Below are 19689 nucleotides of genomic sequence, written 5' to 3'. Positions count from 1 at the left end.
GGCAAGCCCGGGCTTAGAATTCCACACAGCTCGGGGTCCTATTGTCTTACAGCCAGTTCTAGGCGGCAGCAAAATGAAAAGGGAGGGCCGAGCAGAGGAAGGAGAAAGTCAGTTCTGTAGCGTTTTTAATTGCCTGTTTGTTTTCTCCGCCAATTACAGGCAAATTAATATTTAAACTTGGGGAGGCTGTGAGGAGGCTCTTACAGAGAGCGCAGGCTGCAGATTGCAGGGTGGGAGGTCTTGGGCTCTTGGCTGTCCTGCAGTTGAGATTTCATGATGGGGAAATAAAAAATAATCGTGGTCGTGATGTCCCAGCTTGGACCTAGATCTTGGTTCTGATTTCTTCTCTCATCGTGGCAGGAGCTCCGAGATTCATTGGTGCTTCTAGAAAGATCCCCAGGTTGCAGCGGTGTGGGGGGTGTCCACTTGGGCTGGGGTGGCTAAGGCCGACTTCAGCTCTCCCATTGACCACACCCCTCCACAAGTCTGCCTCAGTGTCCCTTTCTCTGGGAAGAGTGGCCTCAATAGAGAGTAGCTGGGAGACCAGAGATCAGGGTGAAACCAATGTCTCAAACCTATGTGGCGTCCCAGCAAACAGGCCAAGAAGGAAGTGATCACAAAAGAGAGGTCTACAGAGGCCAGGAGGCTGCAGGGAAGGGCCCTTCATGCTTCTGTCTTCAAAACATTCAAGGGCGTGGAGGTGGAGCTCAATGGTAGAGCACCTGCACACAAGACCCTGGATGCCATCCATTCCCCAGAACCTCGAAAGGAAAAAAAAAAAAAATTCAAAAAGAAAGTGACAGGCTTGGGAAGGCTTGTGTCAAATTTAGCCTGGTCTATCCATAGAATGGACATATGTGGCAGGGAATCTCCAAGTCAAAAAGTAATTCAATCATACGAGTTCGAATCAAACGTCGGAGCAGAAGGATCTCCAGCTCAGAATCTGTGTCCTTTTCAACGATGTGCTTCTTTTTTTATATTCACATAGGTACCTTGCCTCCATGTCTTCCACCCCATACCCCCCCCACCTCCCCTCACCTTCCTTCTCATTATTGGTGCTGTGGAGGTGCATTGTCTCATCTGGGAAGAGGGGCTGGCTGAGTTATTGTTGTTATTAAATTCCTCTAGTAAATCTCAGTCCTGACATTATTTCAATAATCGGTTCCACAGTGTCCTTGGCACCCGTTTGGAATTCTTTTGCCTCTGCGGAGCCCCTTCGGACCTGGTTTCTGTACTCGCCTACGCTCCTCAAGTCACTCTATCTAAGGTTTTCTGTTCCTACCTCCTTTTTTCTATTTCCATCATGTTTCCTTCCGGGAAAGGCTGCCAAAAATGCTTCAGCTTCCAAACACAGGCTCTGCTTTCCTTTGTGCTAAAAATCTAGGGAAAATCCACAGTTTCCCCTGTGATACAGATGATGTCTCTACTGATGTCCTCTGCATTTCATTTTCAGGTTCCTCAAAGTCACCCCAAAATGTTCCATGTTTCTCCCTGAGCAGCACCAGATTTATTATTGTTGTTGTTATTATTATTATTATTTCTTTGAAATAAGTCCCTTGTGACTCCTGCCCTACCCAGTCTCTCATGGGCACTGCCAATGGTACAATTTCCTGGATAAAGTGTGTTTTGCCCATTTTTGTGATCCATATCTCTGGAAAACTTTAAATGGCCTACAATGGGAACACCAATTCCAGCACCCCAAAGCAGACTTGTTTAAGATCAATAATTGACTGACTCGATATAACAAGCTGTTTCAAAATAATGATGCTCCAAGTCAAGCTCAAGGCTAAGTCCTATGCAGCATTACATATATCTTATTTTTAATTTCATAACAACCCTGGCTGACCTCAGAACAATTATTAACCCAATTTTACGGATGATATGACACAGAGAAGTTAAGTAAATTATCCAAAGTCCCACAGCTCGGGACTCAAACCCTGGGCGGCCTGCCTTGATTGCATTCATTGATTTAACAGTTGGCCACAGTCCTACCACATCTCCTTAGTGCACCAGGCACCATGGGTCCTTAGGAGTGGATGAAGACTCTGCACACTTCATCTTCATCAAACCTAATGACAGCCCTGCAAGGTAGACCTATGATCCCTGTTGTGTAGGGGATCTGACACTTGGAAAGGTGAAGGATCTCACCCATCATATCTGTGCAGCCCCACTCACACTTGGGCCAGTGAGACTCCAGATGATGTCCCACCTGCTCCCAGCATACCACTCACCTCCAAACAGCCACCTGATTCTGTCACCACGGACCTGTCTGCAGATGTTCGCCAAGCACTATTGGAACAGGTCAGCACAGATTTTACAAAAGGCTACACGGCCATCCCTGACGTCACAGATCTTATTTTGGGGACTGGGGCAAGGAAGAGGGCAAGGAGTCAGACAAACAGATACTTGGAAGTGGCTTTGTGATTCAACCCAATTAGCAGTGTTTGCAAAATTACTGGCCCTTCAAAAGTATATTTTGGCTCCAGGAATATTTGAGGGTCCTCAAACCCTCTCATTGGCTGCCTCCTCCCTACCCCCAGGCTTCCTAGGGCCTCCGCTGAGTCTGTACCCCACAGGGTCTCATTCTAGAGCCTCTATCTCAGCAAGCCCCACCCCACCTCCTGTCACTGGAAATCAAGGCCAAGGTCACTCACCAAGGGTGAGTCTGGCTGGGAGACTCTCCTCCAGAAGTCTCAGGTCATTTTATTAAATGTTTATCATTTTAAACCAGGAATAAGCACATGATACGAAAGTCAAAAGGAACAAAAGAGCGTAGAGTGAAAGCCTCCCTCCACCTACGACCCACACCCACCCCATTCTCCCTCCCAGAGGCAAACACTGATGCTAATGTTCTTAGGTATATTCTTGCAAAGATCCTCTGTGCACCTACTAGCCACTTCCTATGTAAATACCTATGTATGTCCATAGTACAATTGGCCCTCCTGATTTTCCACAGATTGAACCAACCTTCAGTGGAAAATATTTTGGGGAAAAAAATGGGGCTGTTGAACATTACTTTTTCCCCTTGTCATTATTCCCTAATCAATATAGTATAATAGCTATTGATACTATAAGTAATCCAAAGATGATTGAGTATATGGTAGGATGTGCAAAGGTTCTATGCAAATACTAGGTAGGACATTTTATATAAAGGACTGGAACATTCTCAGATTTGGGTATCTTCAGGGTGTCTTGGAACAAGCTTCCCATGAATACAAAAGGACAGCTGTACATCTATTTGTTGCCATTTATATACATGACAGCATTTGTTCTGCAGTTTTGTTTTGTTTTTTTTTTTGCTGAACAGCACATATTGGGGATTATATGCATATAACTAACATTTCCATATAACTATTATATGCATATAACTACATTTCCATACAACTATTTCCATATAACTATCTCCTTTCTCTAAATGACTAAGGAATATTTTATTATATGGCTGTAACATCATTAATCTAACAGATCTCCTAAGTAATTTTTTAGCTATTTATCTCTTAAGTCCTTTGCTGTTCCCAATCCTTTAGTGAATATTCTTATACATGGTCATTTTGCAGATGTGCTAACATATTTATAGGAAAAATTCCTAGGGTCAAGATAGCTGGTCAGAGGGAATGTACATTTTTTATTTTGATAGTTTGCCAAACTATTCTCCAGTAATTTATGCTTCCACCCACATTGTGTAAAATGCCTATTTTCCCACACCCTGGGCAACACTAAATGACATGGAACTTTTTGATCTTTGCCAATCAGATAAGTGAAAAACATTATCTCATATTTCAAATTTGTATTTCTATTGAAGTTGTGCAACTTTGCAAATGTTTGAGAGCCACCTGAATTTCCTGTACTGTGAATGACATACATGCTTTTTGTCAATTTTTTCATTCAGTTTTTGGCCCTTTTCTTATTAATTCATAATAACTCTTTACATATTAAAGGATATGTAGCTCTTTAGATAATAAAGAATGCGATGCATTGCAAACATTTTTTCCCAGCTTGCCATTTCATTTGGTTGATAGTTTGGGGGGTTTTGCCTGGGTGGCCTTTTTTACAGCCTGAATTCTAGTTTCTATGCTGTTCAATACCATCAGTTACTTAATAAACACAATGGAATCTGCAGATATGGGTCTGGTGTAAAACACTGGAGATGTTTAAGCTGACTGCTAACATTTAAAATGCCAGTAATTTGGCAGCCCTGGATCTTAGTTTCCCAGACTGTGGCATTAGGGTTAAATGCTGTGGAAGCTTCTAGAAGGTTCTGCCATCCTCTCCTGAATCCTTCCTGTAGCTCCAAGATCCTACTAGCCAAGGATCTTGCTGTGCACTCTGTTAACTGGGTACAGCCATTGAATGTCACTGTGAGATGCCTCCCCTCTGCTCAAGGCCTGGCCTTAACTCAGCCAGAATCTTGTCCCCCACCTCTGGAACAGGAAGCATCAGGCAGGAAGGAGACAGGAATCTTGGTCATCAAATAAAGCATTTAACTCCAGCCTTCCCTTCCCCAATTTCCCAAACACCCCCCCTACACATGGATCACCCCTGAAGCCCCCTGGTTCTGTCTTTGAAGTCACTGTTTAGAACTGCATCACATAATTTGAAAGATAACTCAGACAAAATACCTATAATCACGTAGAAATGCGCCCGTTTTGTTTTGAATTACCGGGATAGCATAACCAATGTTGATTTAGGGGCCTAGGGCCATGTAGTGGACTTGGGAGTGCCTGGCCAGTGGCAGGTGACTGCTGGCTTTGGTATGGCCATCACGGTCTCCTGGACAAATGTTGATTTCCTTCAGCTGGTCTGTATCCTCCCCTGGGAAATTTATATTTCTTCCTGGCATCCATCCCACATCTTCTCTGGCTACCACGAAGACAAAGAACTCCTTCCCTGGCTTTGAGAACGGCTTGTTTTAGTCAAAGAATCCCTCTCCAACCTTTCAATGGAGTCCCTGATCTCGGTGTAAAAAGCCCCTTTTCCTTCCTGACCCAGCCCTCAGCCTCACCACGACATTTTCTGATGTCCCAAACCCCAACAAAAGGCAAAAAAAAAACAAAAAAAAAAAACCCTTCTCTGGCCTCCTGGCTAGGGCCTGTCACCTAAACAATTATGTAATTTAAAAGATGTCGGGGTCTTTGCTAAACACAACCTTCTGCAGTCCCTTCTGAGCTGCTTGGATATTTTAACCTTCAGAATCACTCCTAGGAGTTAGAAATAGGTGAGTCTATAGTATCCAAAGGCTCCCTTAAAACTGGGGCTCAGACTGTAACCCAGCAGTACAGCAGAGCATCCTTAGCATGTATGTGCAAGGCGGTGGGTTCAATTTCCAGCTCCAAACAATACACAAAAATAAAGTCATGACTATTTAAAGTGCTCTGGGTCAGGGCTGGGTGCTGGCCACAGAAAGGTCAAAGTGCTGGCCGGAAGCTGCCCTGCCAGGAGGGCATAGCCATGTACTTACTAGTGGACCGTGATTGCTGGCCCTGCCTGGGGGAAGAGCTCAGTGGAACAGACACACTGATTTTCACCTCGGGAGGCCCAAGCATAACTGACCTTGAAAAGAGGAGCTATGGGGCAGAGGAATTTTGTGGCAATAACAGCTCTGTTGCCCACAGAGGGTGCCAGGTTAGATGTAAGGGGTATCGAAACGGAGCAGGGAAAAGAGGGACAGCTGAAAGGACAAAGGGGCCCAGAACACCTTGGCTTACCTCCCAGTTTCAGCAGAACTCGAGCTTAGGCCCAGCTTTGATGCCACACGCATGCCAACGTCGGCTGCCCCCCGACACCACTCAGGGCTGTGCTGAAAACAAGTCTAGTCGCCAGGTGTATACGCAGGGTGCCTGCCAGAAAGCCGCGAGGGCTCTGCCTACGCTATGTTACCTACACCCAGCAGCCCTAGGAGGGAGAGGAGGCGGTCCTGCAGCCTAGGATGAATGTTAAAGGAACACAGAGGCCTCTTCCTTCCACTCTGCTGCAGCCTCCCATCACCCGCATCAGAGCTAGGCCGCTGTGGGTCTGGATCCCAAGACCTCACCCTACTGGGTGCTTCGATTTTTCTCAGAGGAAGTATCCGCTGATAAGCAGATACCTGGACCTCAAAAACAGGACAGGACCTCAAAAACATCTTATTTCACAAACACATGTTCCAAGAAGCCCAAGGGACCCTGAGGTACCATCAGCACCGGGCCCTGATGAGGCCAGCCAACAACATATAAAGGACTCTCCATCCTCAGTCTGAGTAGGGTCCCTGTTGTCTAATACAATGTTTAAATAGCATGTTCTTAAAAGCCCCAAAGGCTTCAAGGCCACTGATGATATCTGAGCTCCCAACAGGACCCAGCAAGAGCTAGGTGGGAGGGGAACATGCTTCTCTCCCGTGGAGCCTGCAGACCCCAGGGCGTTAGGAGGGCTAATGGCCCTTGGCACGAAGACCAGCAGGACACACCTGTGTTTCAGGCCCAGGTTCAGACAACAGACCACACAAAGCACAAATGAGGTCAGAGGCCTAAACCTGATGGATCCAGGCCTGAACGTGGCCCACAGACTGCTCAGAAAAACATCAAATTTTGCATATATTTGAGTGACCTCGGCCAGCTTGGCCCGAGTTTCATTTCCTCGACTGTTAAATGGGACTTATGATACCTTTCCCACAGGATTTGCACTAACAGTGGGACCTTATGTCCGTGACTTGATTCCATGGTGTCTCCGTTTCCTCATTAGTAAAATGGAATTAAGAATTCCACCTGCCTAGACGACTTAGACCAGTGTCGTGCAGGTACTAAATGTTCACAAATACTGGCTGCTGTTATTGTCATTGTGGATCGTGTTAAACCACTGTGGCTGTACATCTTGTTTTCTTGTGGGTGAGGCCCTGTCTATGTGGCTTGGTGTCCCCCATGGCTCCTGGAATGTTCCTCAGCCTACGGTGGGTGCTCAGTGATACTGCTCAGTGATACACACAGGTCTCCAGAGGCACTGACAGAAAACCATTCCTATTTTGAAGTAGCCAAGTGCAAATCATCATTGAGGTCACATAGACTAGGATGAGTCAAGCCATTTAGAAGTTCTGCATCTTTCCCAGTGAGTTCCAATGACTATTTTTTAATATATGTAACTGCCGTGACTATCCACCCAGGGTTGATTGGCAAGAGAGGAAACTGTATTCTTTTGCTTCTCCCATGGCATGGGGGAGGTCTTGCAGAAGGACTCTTCCCAATCCAGCCATCCATCCAGGTCAGCCCCCAAACCCCTCCCACCTCCCCACATCAGCCCCCAAGCCCCTCCCACGTCCCCACATCAGCCCCCAAGCCCCTCCCACCTCCCCCCCACCTCCCCCGCAGGCCAGGCGATGGTTCAGGATCTCCCAGCCAGCCACAGGCCCGCCCCCATGTGCTGGCATTGTTATTTCTGCCCCTTTGTCTCCTGGCACTGTTTCCAGGCCTGGCCATCCGGTGGCACTCTCCTGATATGCGACCCACCTGCCTTGCTCATTACCATTGTAACTCCTGGGCTGCTCTTACCCGTTAAGACCTCAGTCTAGCCAGCACCACCTCACCAGATCCCTGGCCTTCTCCAACAGGCCTCTGCTCCCTGCATAACGTCTGCCCCTACACAAAGCCCCATCAAAGGAGTTTTGCAGCAGAGTACACCTGGAGAGTTTTATCTTGCTGTCCTGTCTGCCATCAAGTGGAGGTAACTGCTGGCCAGCACCGTGGCACAACAGCCCAGCTTCGTTTCATATACACAGCCTCCCTAGAGCCTTAAACGCAAACTGGAGCTGACACTATCCCAGATAAGACAGGGGAAGATAAAACCCCTGCACCTGCCTCCATCCCAGGACTAGAAAAATTAGGCGCTCAGGAAGGTCAAAGGGATAATGCCCACTGGCTTCAGGTGAGTTATCCCAGGACGTCAGCTGTGTCTCCAGAAATAGACTCAAAATCCATGGCAGAATTTGAGAGCTAGGTGGCCAGTCTTGGCAGTGTCAAATCCAAGACCCATAGGGCTGTTACCTTCAGGTAGTCCAGGCTTGGGAGTGATGGTGGCTGCCCTTCACAACAGTGGCCTGCTCAGTGTCACTAACAGGGCACTGACCATGCCCAGGCATTACTCTCACAGAACAGCACACAGAGAAAGCTCAAAAGAATTTGACCACTGAACACATGCAGAGAGTTGGCCATTTCCAAAACACTATGTACAGAAAGCTCAAAGGGCTTATTAGGTTTGCCTCTTTAGAAATGGAAAAACTGAGGCAGAGAGACTAAAGAACTTCCCAAAAATGTCCTTAAAAATATAGAGCAGGGACCTAGCTTCCATACTCAGCCACTACTGTTCCTAGAGAGACTGAAACCCAAGTCCTAATTCTACCTCTTCCTTGCTGTGTGACCTTGGGCAAGTCACTCCATCTCTCTGCTGACTAGAGTGGAGGAGATCATACCGACTTTGCAATAACAGCAACAATACAGGTGATAAGCCTGCCCATAATGAGCGTTTGATAAATGATTGCTGTCACTTTTAATCCATTCGCTCTTTTCTGATCCTCATGAAATCTGAGAAAAGCTCACTCCCAGCCTGACACCGTTTAATGTGGCTGCCTCCCATGTTTGCATAAATCTGTTATGAACTGAAAATTATTTTCCACCTAAGATATCCAGTCTTGTGATAGAAGCTGGTCCAAGTTCTCCTGAAAGGACAAGGAATTTCTCAAGGTCATGGTGGATTTGCATTAGGTATACTTCGAGTCTGACTGCAGGTTAAGTGCAGACACATTTAAGATAGCAAGTGACTATTCATTTAAAGGCTTATGCCTTTGCACATGCTCTTTTCTCCTCCTGCATTCTTCAAAGTTCACTGTGGCCAGCATCCCCTCCAGGAAGTCTTCCCTGAGTAAACCTATGCCCACCCTCTCCTGGGGCCTTACGTGCTCCTGCTCTGGGTTTTATTTACTCTGTCCCAACACCTTCCAACCCACTTCATCTTAGAGGGCTGCTTTTTCCCCCCCCGCCATTCGCTGTTCTTACCTTTCAAGTGCAACAAATGCCCTGTGAAGCTCTTTAAACAGACTCACTCTAGGGTCTGCCTCTTTGGAGATTTGAGCTCGACAGGTCTAACGCATGACCCATGGAGTCTGGGTTCTTAAAACTCCACGGGCGATTCTGCTGTGCACCAGCAATCGAAACCCTTCGGAGCCAGTCTGCCTTCTGGTCTCCATGGTAACCCTAGCATCACATGAAGACCTGCACCCAGTTGGTACACAACAATTAGTCAATTAATACGTTCTGTCTCTCTGTTCTTTCTATAACCCAGCTCTTACCGACTCCTAGCCACGATTTTGAGAAGAGGCTGGAGAAGAAGTGGGGAGTAGAAGAAAGGAAAAAAGTCCTTCAGAAAGGAAATGAGGAATTTGGCTGGTAAGAGGGCTTTTTGTTGTTGTTGTTGTACTAGGGATTGAACCCAGAGTTGCTTAACCACGGAGCCACACCCCCAGCCCTTTTTTTATATTTTATTTAGAGACAGGGTCTCACTGAGTTGCTTAGCACCTCGCTTTTGCTGAGGCTGGCTTTGAACTTGCCATCCTCCCAGCCTCCTGAGCCACTGGGATTACAGGCACGCACCACCACACCCGGCTAAGAGGACCCTTTTGAATCTAATAAGTAACAACTATAATCTTAATGTCCTTGCTTCAGGTGACTCTTGATGGTTCTCAGAGGGCCAGGATGCTTAACCCTACCTCGCAGGTGGCCTCAAGAATTTTAGAGAAGGTTGAGGTCCCAGAGAGTATTCTCATGACGTTCTGGGCTCTTGCTGGTCTCTGAGGTTACCCCAGGTCAGCAGTGTCAAGTTCAGCCCCCAGCTGTTCTCCAGTGGTTCTAGTTGTTCTTCTCCCCAGTTTGTATTTCAGCTCAACAGCCCTTAGGACCCTGCAGGTCACACCTCTTCCCTTTGAACTTGCATCATGCTCTGGCTTCCAGAATGGCCACCCCTCTCCCCTTTTCTCTGTCATAGCTTCTCTCCCTCCCGCCCTCCTTTGCCAGCAATTCCAGGGCTCTCTCCTGAGTCCTCTTCTCCTTCACAGCCCCCCCCAGCCCACTCTCACTCCCACCTCATGCAACAGACCCCGGTCTGTACCTCGGCCACATTCTCTCCCAGCTCACCAATCAGGGCCATCTCTGACTAGAAGCCCCTCAACCTGCCCTCAAACAGTGTATTTGCAACAAATCGCACTATTTACCTTCTCAAAAGACAGGTCTGGCCTTTCTCCTGTGGTCCTGGCCTAGTTACCTCAACTAGGAGCCTCAGCCTCCACTGCCCCTGCTCCCTCTACCTTCCCATACATGGTGGCTGATAAGCATCTTCTGGCTTCTTCCTTGACCCATTCTCCTTCCAGTGAACTGTGACTGGACAGGGTCTCAGTGCCCAGCCGTAGACTTGGTCAGAGTATCACTAGTACACTGCATTCCTCTAGGTAGACACAGGCTGCCTACCTGCTGTGTGTCCTGAGGACAGAGAACAGTAAAGTCCTTTCTGTTTCCACCCCAGGGCTAGACTCACTTATCATGAGGGTTTTTTGTTTTGTTTTGTTTCTTTTTGTTTGTTTTAATTGGGGTTTTTTGTTGTTGTTGTTGTTATATTTTTGTTTTGTTTTTGCTACAACTTATAACTTTAAAAAAATCACAAATTCCCACATTGTAGCCTAATATACATGCACACATATATCTCTGGGGGAAAAAAGCCTCATAAAATGATACTTTAACTTTTACTGCGTGGGACAGATACACTCAGATATTTTCTCTCTCCTTCTATTCAAGTTTATCTTTTTCTTTTTTTTAATAAAAGTTGGTTGCAACCCAATAAATTGACTCCATGACTCATTGCAGAGTCATAGCTTGCAGTTTCATAACCACTGGTCTATTGGGGTGGGATTTAATTCTGGAATTTACATTTTGAGCCTGGTAGACACTTGCTGGGTCTAGGCTGGAACTCAGAGGGCCCCAGGAGATGGGGGTTCTTCTGTGCCCACAAAAACCCACTTTTGTGTCCAGAATTTAGACAGGAAGCCAACCAAGGATGGTGTGCCCAGGTTCGTGCAGGAGTCCACAAACACGTTCAGATCTGTGGGCTTCAAGAAGCTGAGTGTGCTGGTGTGGTAGAATATCTGAACACGTGAGCTCCCATTAGCTCATGGACTCACTCTGAGGAAGCCAATGGGGTGGGCCATCCAGCTGCCCCTCTCCTGGCTCCCTGTGGACACCTGCTCCTTGTATCCCACCTGGGCAGCTGCCCCTTCTTGACATTAAAGAGGGATGAGGAACCTTGAGAGAAACAATAGCAGCCAACCTCCAGGAACACAGCCAAACTCACAGAAGCCATGGGGCACAGATCCACAGGCCATAGACATTGGGACCAGCCCCAAAGGCAGCCTCCAGCCCTCCCCCCAGTACCTCTGTTCCCCATCCCTCAGTCACTGTCCTCCACCCAGGCTTCTCCCAAACTCTGTGATCTTTTACCCCTTCCCACATGGACACACGGTGGCTCTTCTTCATCACCATGTCTCCAAGCCTCTCGTTGGGGACCATATTCCATCCATGATTCATCCTCTATCCATTCAGCCTTCCTATGTCCACCAGGGCCACACAACATCCACGACATTCTCAGACGTGCCTGACCACAACAGATTGTGCTGTATAAATTTACCATTTCATCTAGAATATTCCCCCATCTGTATATAATAAGTTTCTTTCTATCAATTTCAGCTATGATATGTCAATATTTCAACCATGTCATATCAACTCATCCCAGCCCCGCTCCAAGCCCTCCAGTGACGTCCCTGAGCTGAAAAGTAGACCCTAACAGCCTGTGTCTGGCCAGCCAGCGGCCTCCCCAGAGCCCTCTCAGGTGCTACACTGCGACCTTTCACCAGAGCTTCATGTGCCTGACTCCTTGTCACTTTTCAGATCTTGGCTCAAAAGTGATACTCCCAATGATACTGGTGCCAGGGGATGGGCTTTGGGGCACGTATCCATTAGCTTTGCCCTCTGTAAAATCCTAAAGAGCTCAATCCCAAAATCACCTCCAAATAAACTCTCAACTGAAGCAAAACCTGCTTTGAAACAAATCTTCTGGCCCCACTTTCCCATCAAATACCCCTCCAGATCTTTCCCTGGGAAATTCGGCCATCGCCCATGACCAGTTTAAATATCTGTCGTCCCTTCATAGCACTCTTCAGTATGAGGGATTCTCTTCCCTGCATTTACCCGTCCAGCGGTTGTCTCCCAGCCAATCGGGAGATGTCAGGCTCTGAGACACCAGGCTGAATTCTGGAACATAGGGGTGCTATGGAAGGAATAGCTTGGCTCTCACTCAGCTCCGTCACCACCAAGACCCCCTATAGAGAGATGCTCACCATCAGTTGCTCCAAGCATGGGCGTGGTGGGGCACACCAGGACACCAGCACTTGGGAAGCTGAGGCAGGGGGATTGTTTGAGCCCAGGAGTACGAGATGGACCTGGGCAATCTAGTAAGATCCTGTCTCAAAACAAATAAAGAAAAAAAAAAACAAAACAAAACAAACAAAAAACTCCACCACTTTTCAAAACATTCAGAACCATCTGAAAGGAGAAGGAGAGATAGACAGGGACCCAGAGTTTATTGAATGACAGACACTTTTCAAACATCATCTCATTTAGTGCTCATAGTAGTTTCTAGAAATGAATATCAGTAACCCCATTTTGCAGATGAGGAATTCAAGGCTCAGAGAGGTTAAGAGACTTTGACAAAGAGGACAAGAGACAATGACAGTGAAAGGGTTTGCGTCTAAACCCTACAAACCCAGGCTGGCCCACCTCATCCCCACGAGGTGACTCAGACAGATATGCCTTCTTCAGAGGCATCGTGAGTTGGCTAATGGCCTCCCTGGTCCCCTGACTCCACGCAGCCTGGACCCCTCACATTCTGCTCTCACAGCCCTCCGGCCTTGCCTGCATCTCAGGCCCCTCAGTGACAAACATAAGCAAGCAACTATGAAAGAAATGCAGCCAGGATGGGAGCCCCCTGTCCCTTGGGGCACCCCCAATCCAGCAGGCAGCCGTTGATGAGTTTGTGACCACAAAGGAATGCAGAAAAAGAAATGTCTGATTCAAGGTCTAGAGAAGCAAAAAGACCTAAGGCTCTATCTACCCTCGGTTTGCACCGGTGTGAACACGACGTGTGTCAATAGACGGGAGCCGGACAGTGTCGTGCCGAGAGGGCAGTGGAGGCTCCGTGGTAGAGCGGTGGAATATACTGTGGATAATTTTTAATTAAATTTTAATGATTGCTTAAGTGCTAATTTTTAATAGCAAATATTAGGAAAGAAGGTGAGAGGAGAAGGGAGGGAGAGAGAGAGAGAGAGAGAGAAAGGAACAAAGGACAGAGGACAGGAAGGGTGGGAGGGAGGGAAACAAATCCTTGGCAGTTTTTCCTGGGGTCTGGCTGCTGTCTGCAGAGTAGGAGTGATGAAGTAGCCCCTGCCACTGGTGGACAGACAGAGGTCTCTGATGGCTGGGGGCAAAGCCAAAGGTTTGAAAAAGAAATGTATTCAGCACCTGCAGTCTGTTCCCCAAGGTCACCTAATTCCCAGCCTGACCCTGGCGGGAGCTCAGCCTCCTGCGATCACCCTAGAGCTACCACCTCAGCTCCCCACTTTCTCCTTCACACCCAGCTCAGGCCACGCCCCTCCCCCCACCCTCTGCTCCGGTCCCTTTTCTCCTTTAAGAGGCAACTCAAAACTCTCTTCTTCCTGGAAGTGTTTCTGGATTACTGTTCACTCTGAGTCTTTAGCAACTTGGTAAGGTGTGACTCCTTCCTCCTGCAGGAGAGTCATCATGTAGAAGCAAATTTTTTAATATTTGGAAAGAGCACAGGCTTCAAATTCCAGCTCCGCCACTTTCTAGCTGCATCATCTTGAGCAAGTTACTTAACCTCTCTTAGTATCCATGTCTAAAATCATAAAATGGAAACACCAGCCCATTCAATGAATGAATGAATGAATGGCAGTTTGTACCATAGAGTGGCATAAAATTCTAGGAAAATAGTCACGCAATTGTGTTCTGAGCCAATTGTATTCTAAACCACATCACCCCTATGTGAACTAAATGTAACTGTCACTGGTAAAGAAAACTGTCCCTTCTTAAGTCTTGAGTGTCTCCCTGCCCCCTATCAAGGCATGCAGCCCCCTACAATGAACCACCAAGTAGCTCCACCCCAGGTTTCCCAGGCACAGTCCCAGGACCTTGCTCCCTGGAGCTGGGTGGGGCAACCAACCAGCAGCCTGGGCCAGCTCTGGGCCAACAAGGAACCCAGAAGGAGAACAGCTCTGGGTGAAAGGAGGCCTTGAGATCCTGTTTCCTTAGGTCTAATGCCCAGAAGTCACCATGAACACCCACAGCCAACCTACCTGCCTCTCCTGGGAGCCTCCAGTCCCACAAACCTAAAACCATATGTTTTTCTGGAAGGGTTTGGAAACCAGCCCCAGTGGGACTCCAACCCATTTCCCCATCGACAGCGGAATGTTTCTGCCATGGCTCACCTTGGAAAAACTTTGGCCAACCAAATTAGTCATAATGGTATTGATAACAAAACAAGAAAACTTCAAATAAATCCATTTACTAATGGGCGAAAGTACACCAGGTATCTGATAAATACTATTTACTGTTAAAATATTTATTGACTAATCATAAGCTTTTTCTTCCATTTGTATTGGTATCAAAAGCACATGGGGGGGGGGCTGGGGTTGTGGCTCAGTGGTAGAGCGCTCGACTGGCACCTGGGGGGCACTAGGTTCAATCCTCAGCCCCACATAAAAATAAATAAATAAAATGAATGTACTGTGTCCATCTACAACTAAAAAAAATTTTAAAAGCACATGGGCCCAGCAAGCAGAGCTTCTGGTCTGCACCAGGGCCCCTGTGAGCAGAGTGCTACAGCCTAGGACATGTGGTGTGGTCAGCAAGGGCATCCTTTGCCAGCCAAGGGCAGATACACTTCCAGCAATCACCCTAAAACCCTGAAACTTATCATAGGGCCTTCCTCTCCCAGTATCCCTGTCAATGACTCTAAGTTGGGAATAACCTAGCTAAGCCAATCAGCTTACCTTGTAAACAGGTCTACCCCCAGAGATGCCAAGAGTCCTACCCAAGGCCACACTGCTGATGGTAAGACCAGGTCTCCCAACCCCAGTGCTAAAAAGAGCAGACTGTTCTTTTTAGGGGTGATGGTCAGGCCTACCTGGAAAAGTTGCCAAACACACATACCCTCCCCAGGTGAATCACTAAGGCTCGGCCTCAGTGGGTCCAGCTCACCCATGTGCACTCCCCTTCACCCATCCTGGCCAACTCCCTGCCACCTAAGCACCTCACCCCCAGTGTCACTCAACATCCACATCAGGCCCTTCCATGGGGGACTGCATCTTCCCTCCATAAAAAACATCCACATAAGCTAGACGTGGTGGCACACACTTTTAAACTTGAGACTCGGGTGGTTGAGGCAGGAGGATGCCTAATTGAGGCCAGCCTCCACAATTTAGTAATGATTTTCACCAATTTAGCAAGATCCTGGCCAATTTAGCAATATCCTGTCTCAAAACAAAACATAAAAAGGACTGGGGGATATACCTCAGTGGTAAAGCTTCCCTGGGTTCAATTCCCAGTAGCAAAAAGAAACAACCAACCTCAAAAAAAAAAAAAAAATTCTCATAGGGTTCAGTGATAAAGTGCTTACCTAATAGTCACAAAGCCCTAGAGTTAACCACCAATACCACAAAAGAAAAAGAGAGAGAGAGAGAAATTATCTACAGTAAGGCCTGATTAAGCATTTAAAAAAATTAGCCCACAAACGCAAAACTGTGCTAACCATCAATTTATGTCTAAGATAATCCTAGTGAGCTCTGGTTTTTTTCCTGATGACTTTATAGATGCCACCTTTCAAATGTCAAATATCATATTCTCCACCCACCTTCCCCTGGAAATTTATGCTAGGAACCCAGATTCACCAATGCCACACACTGAGGCAGATCTGGGAGCATGTACACTCCTTCCTGTGCGGCCCTCCCCCAGTGTCCTTGTTTCTAGAAGAAAGGGTGGGGTATCCAGGGCTCTTTAATATCTATATAAAATGAATGGAAACAAGAGGCATGTTTCATGCAGATTAGGTCTTTTCTGTCACCAGAAATGTATTCTCAAAACATGGTCCATGGGTAATGAATTTTTATACTGTGCGACATTATTGTCTACACATCTATATTATGGGGGGAAAGCCTTAAAGATGCACATGGTAAGAGTTGGGTGAAAGACACAGCCTCGCTCCATCCTCCCACCCCAGGTATCTCAACGTGTCCTTCAAAACTAGCTAGTTTGATGTGCATCCGAGGAACCTGCCCCACCTGCCTTGAAATTCCAATAAATACTCACTTGAAAATGTTTGGTAGCTCACTAGCGCCCACTGGAGCTGGTTTGTGGGGTGTGATGGGGTGCCGTAGGGTGGGGTACGGCAGGTCTGGTGGCAGTGATGTTTCATGGCTGGAATTTCCACCAACCTAAACTTTTATGTTCAAATATGTTTTGTCGCCGACCAAGGAGACACCCTGGGAACCCCTACTTTTATTTCAATGATGCTGCCATGTTAAACTCCTTATGAACCCCTTTTCTGGAAAGAATCCTCGGAGCCTGAACTTGGTCTTCCGAAAACCCTCAGGGGTAAAGTACCCTCCTATAGGAAAGACCTGAGTTTGGGAAAGAGTAAAAAGCACTAGAGCCAAGTCTGATGAATAAGGTGAGTGATCAGACTGGAAAAAACTATTTTAAGCAAGAGTGGGGTTTCAGCATAAAATAACAAGACTTCTTTTATGTGTCTAAGGCAGAGTTTGCGTGTGAATATGTGATTTGTAAACTAACTCTTGAAGGTAATTCCAAAAAAAGAACTCTTCAAAGTTTCTGAGCAATTGCAGTAGCACTGAATTGGAGTGCATCTGCTTCTAAGAGACCGGTTGGGTCTGGAAATCCAAACCCAAGGCATGACATAGTTGCTTTGGAGCCTCACTTGGTAAGAGAAGCAGCCAGATTCCACCAAAATCTGGAGTGCAGTCCACTGGGTGGCCAGGCCCTGGGCTGCACACGTGTGTAAGGAGTCCCCTCTGGTGGAAAGGCTGGGAGGGGGCGAGCCGATGCTGGGCTGCCCCTCCTCCAGGCCTGCCGGCTTGTCTGCTCTGTTCAAAATGACACAGCTAATTAAGGCAATTCTTACCACAGCTCAGAGCTGGAGCTGCCGAAACCGGACTAGCCTTCCCTCTGTCACAGCTTCCAGATGAATCCATATTTCAGAGGGTAACAGCTCATCTGTAAATAAAATAAAATATCCTCTGGGCTGCAGCCAGGTAGCCCATTCCTGCCTTTGGCCTGAATGTGATTAGCACGTGGGGGTGAGGCAGGTAGGGGTGAGAGGGGCAGCTGAAGGCGTGAGCCAGTCCATCTTTTAAGACCTCTGCCAAGTGATTTTTGTGATTGATATCCAAAAAAGGTTTTTCTCTCCTTCTCTACCTCCCTACCCCCAACTCTTTAAAAAGCCCATTTTGAAATAAAACCTAACATAGGAAATTAGCTACTTATTGCTCAAGGCCACCATCACAATGGCTGTGTGCCGCACCAGGATGGCCTTGGAGCTGAACGAATCTTCCTGGGACTTGGAGGGGGGAGAGTGTCACTGGGGGGAGGAACCCAGGCATCAGGTGCACCCAGAAAGGCACAGCAAGATGACACTGAGCGTGTGTCTAAAAGATAACAGGCTAGAAGGATGAAGTAATAAAACCACAAGTTTAGTTATATAAAATCAGCTTGTGGTCCTTGCACTAAAATCTTTTTTTTTTTAACATAACCTGCTACTTGAATACATTTAAATATCATTTTATTTTCTAAACTGATTTTGTGTGTAAGGTCTTTGCCTCTCCTTCCAGGAGACAGGAGTCCAGATAAGTCCTATAAACTAGGCCTGAGAGGATGCCCTAGGCTTCTTGAGAATGTGTTCAGAAAGGGATCAACTTGTAAATTATATCGACAATGGTAATAACAAAGTAAGGCAATGATCTTCACAAGTTTTCTGTAAATCTAAAACCCCTTGAAAATAAAATGGTCATTTTAAAAATACTAAGTGGACATCACTTAGATATAACATCCCCCCATATAGCAAAGAATCATCAGTCATATTGGATTATGATTGTTTAATTTTCCAAAATACCCGAGGTATGTAACCAGGTGGCATTTTAATGCCCGTTTGATATGTCTCTCTACTTAGTCTCTTTAATAAACTTGAAATGAAGATGCACATGGGTTACATTTGGGACCTAAAAAGTTTTCTCCCATCCAGCAACACAAGAAATGCCTCCCAGTATATCTAAACCTGTCTGCTCCATTGTTGATGTCCCATCGACCTTTTCTCTTCACCCCAATTGCAGCATGTGGCAAAAGCATTAGCAAGGGTCCCGACACATTATTTCCCGGTTCCAATTAGGTGGGGGGAACAGCCAACCCTACTTTTTTAAAAGCACACTTGGCTTTGGAAAATGTGGTATTTTTTTTTCTTTCTTTCTTTCTTTTTTTTTTTTTAACAAACAACACAGCTGTAAGAAACCTGTCATTTCTTAGCATGTTGCAATAATCCTAAAAGCCAAACTCGTGAACAGTTTTCTTACACGCCCGAGAAACAAACAAAAACCCCACATGCAACTCAGTTTTGACATTTCCAATATCCTCCTCCAAAATATTCTCAACAAATCACCCTCACATTGAAAGTTCCACAGGAATCTTTACGTAGATAAGGGGTTCTTTTTCTCAAATCTAAATCTGCACAGGCATTTTCTGTTGCAATGAAAAGGCTTCTAAGATGTGCACAGAAAATGAACTCCCAATAATTGTCTCCACAGTATTAATGTGTATCTTCTGTTGGAGGAAATCTGTAACCTCATCAAGGAATAGCATTCAAATAAATTTTCATTGTCCCACTGCACAAAGCTAAGCTTAAGCGAATCCTAATTTGTTATTCATTCTTCTTGTTTAATTCATAATTTGATGCTAAACGTGGTGACACAGCAGTGCCCCACAAATTCGACTGCATCTGTCCTCAGAAACATTTCTTACAGCTACCCAGGCTTGTGTTTTATCCTAAAAAATGCCTATAAAGCTTACAGATGTGCGACATAAACGGACAGTGAGGAAGTGACTTTTTTTCCCCCTAAGCACAGCAACATTAATCTCTCTGTAAATTCAGGGTCTCTTTTTCACTAGGTCCATTCTGGTTAACTATGCTTCTCTGGATTTTCCAAACCCTTATTTTAAGCAAAAAAGGAAAAAAAATCCTCCTGACAAATGCTTTTGGTTTAAAACTAATGTTTGCCCCAACTGGTTAAAGGGCCATAGAAGTAAAAAGGCTTTTACAAAATATTCCACAACCTGATTTTTAATTTACTGCATCATCAGCTACTTTTATGATAATATTTAATCTACTGAAACAAAACCAGCCTTAGGGGAAAAAATAACAACAACAAAGGGAAAGCGAGTTTATTTTTAGCAGTTACATTCTCAGGGAAGGTAGCTGGTAAAAATCGAAACAACTTCCCTTCCCCTAAGAACGTTAGTTTTCTTTTTCTTCTCTCTCTCTCTCTCTCTC

Source organism: Marmota marmota, unplaced genomic scaffold, assembly GCF_001458135.2.
Source record: "Marmota marmota marmota unplaced genomic scaffold, marMar, whole genome shotgun sequence".
NCBI lineage: Eukaryota > Metazoa > Chordata > Mammalia > Rodentia > Sciuridae > Marmota > Marmota marmota.
This window is presented reverse-complemented; position numbering follows the sequence as displayed.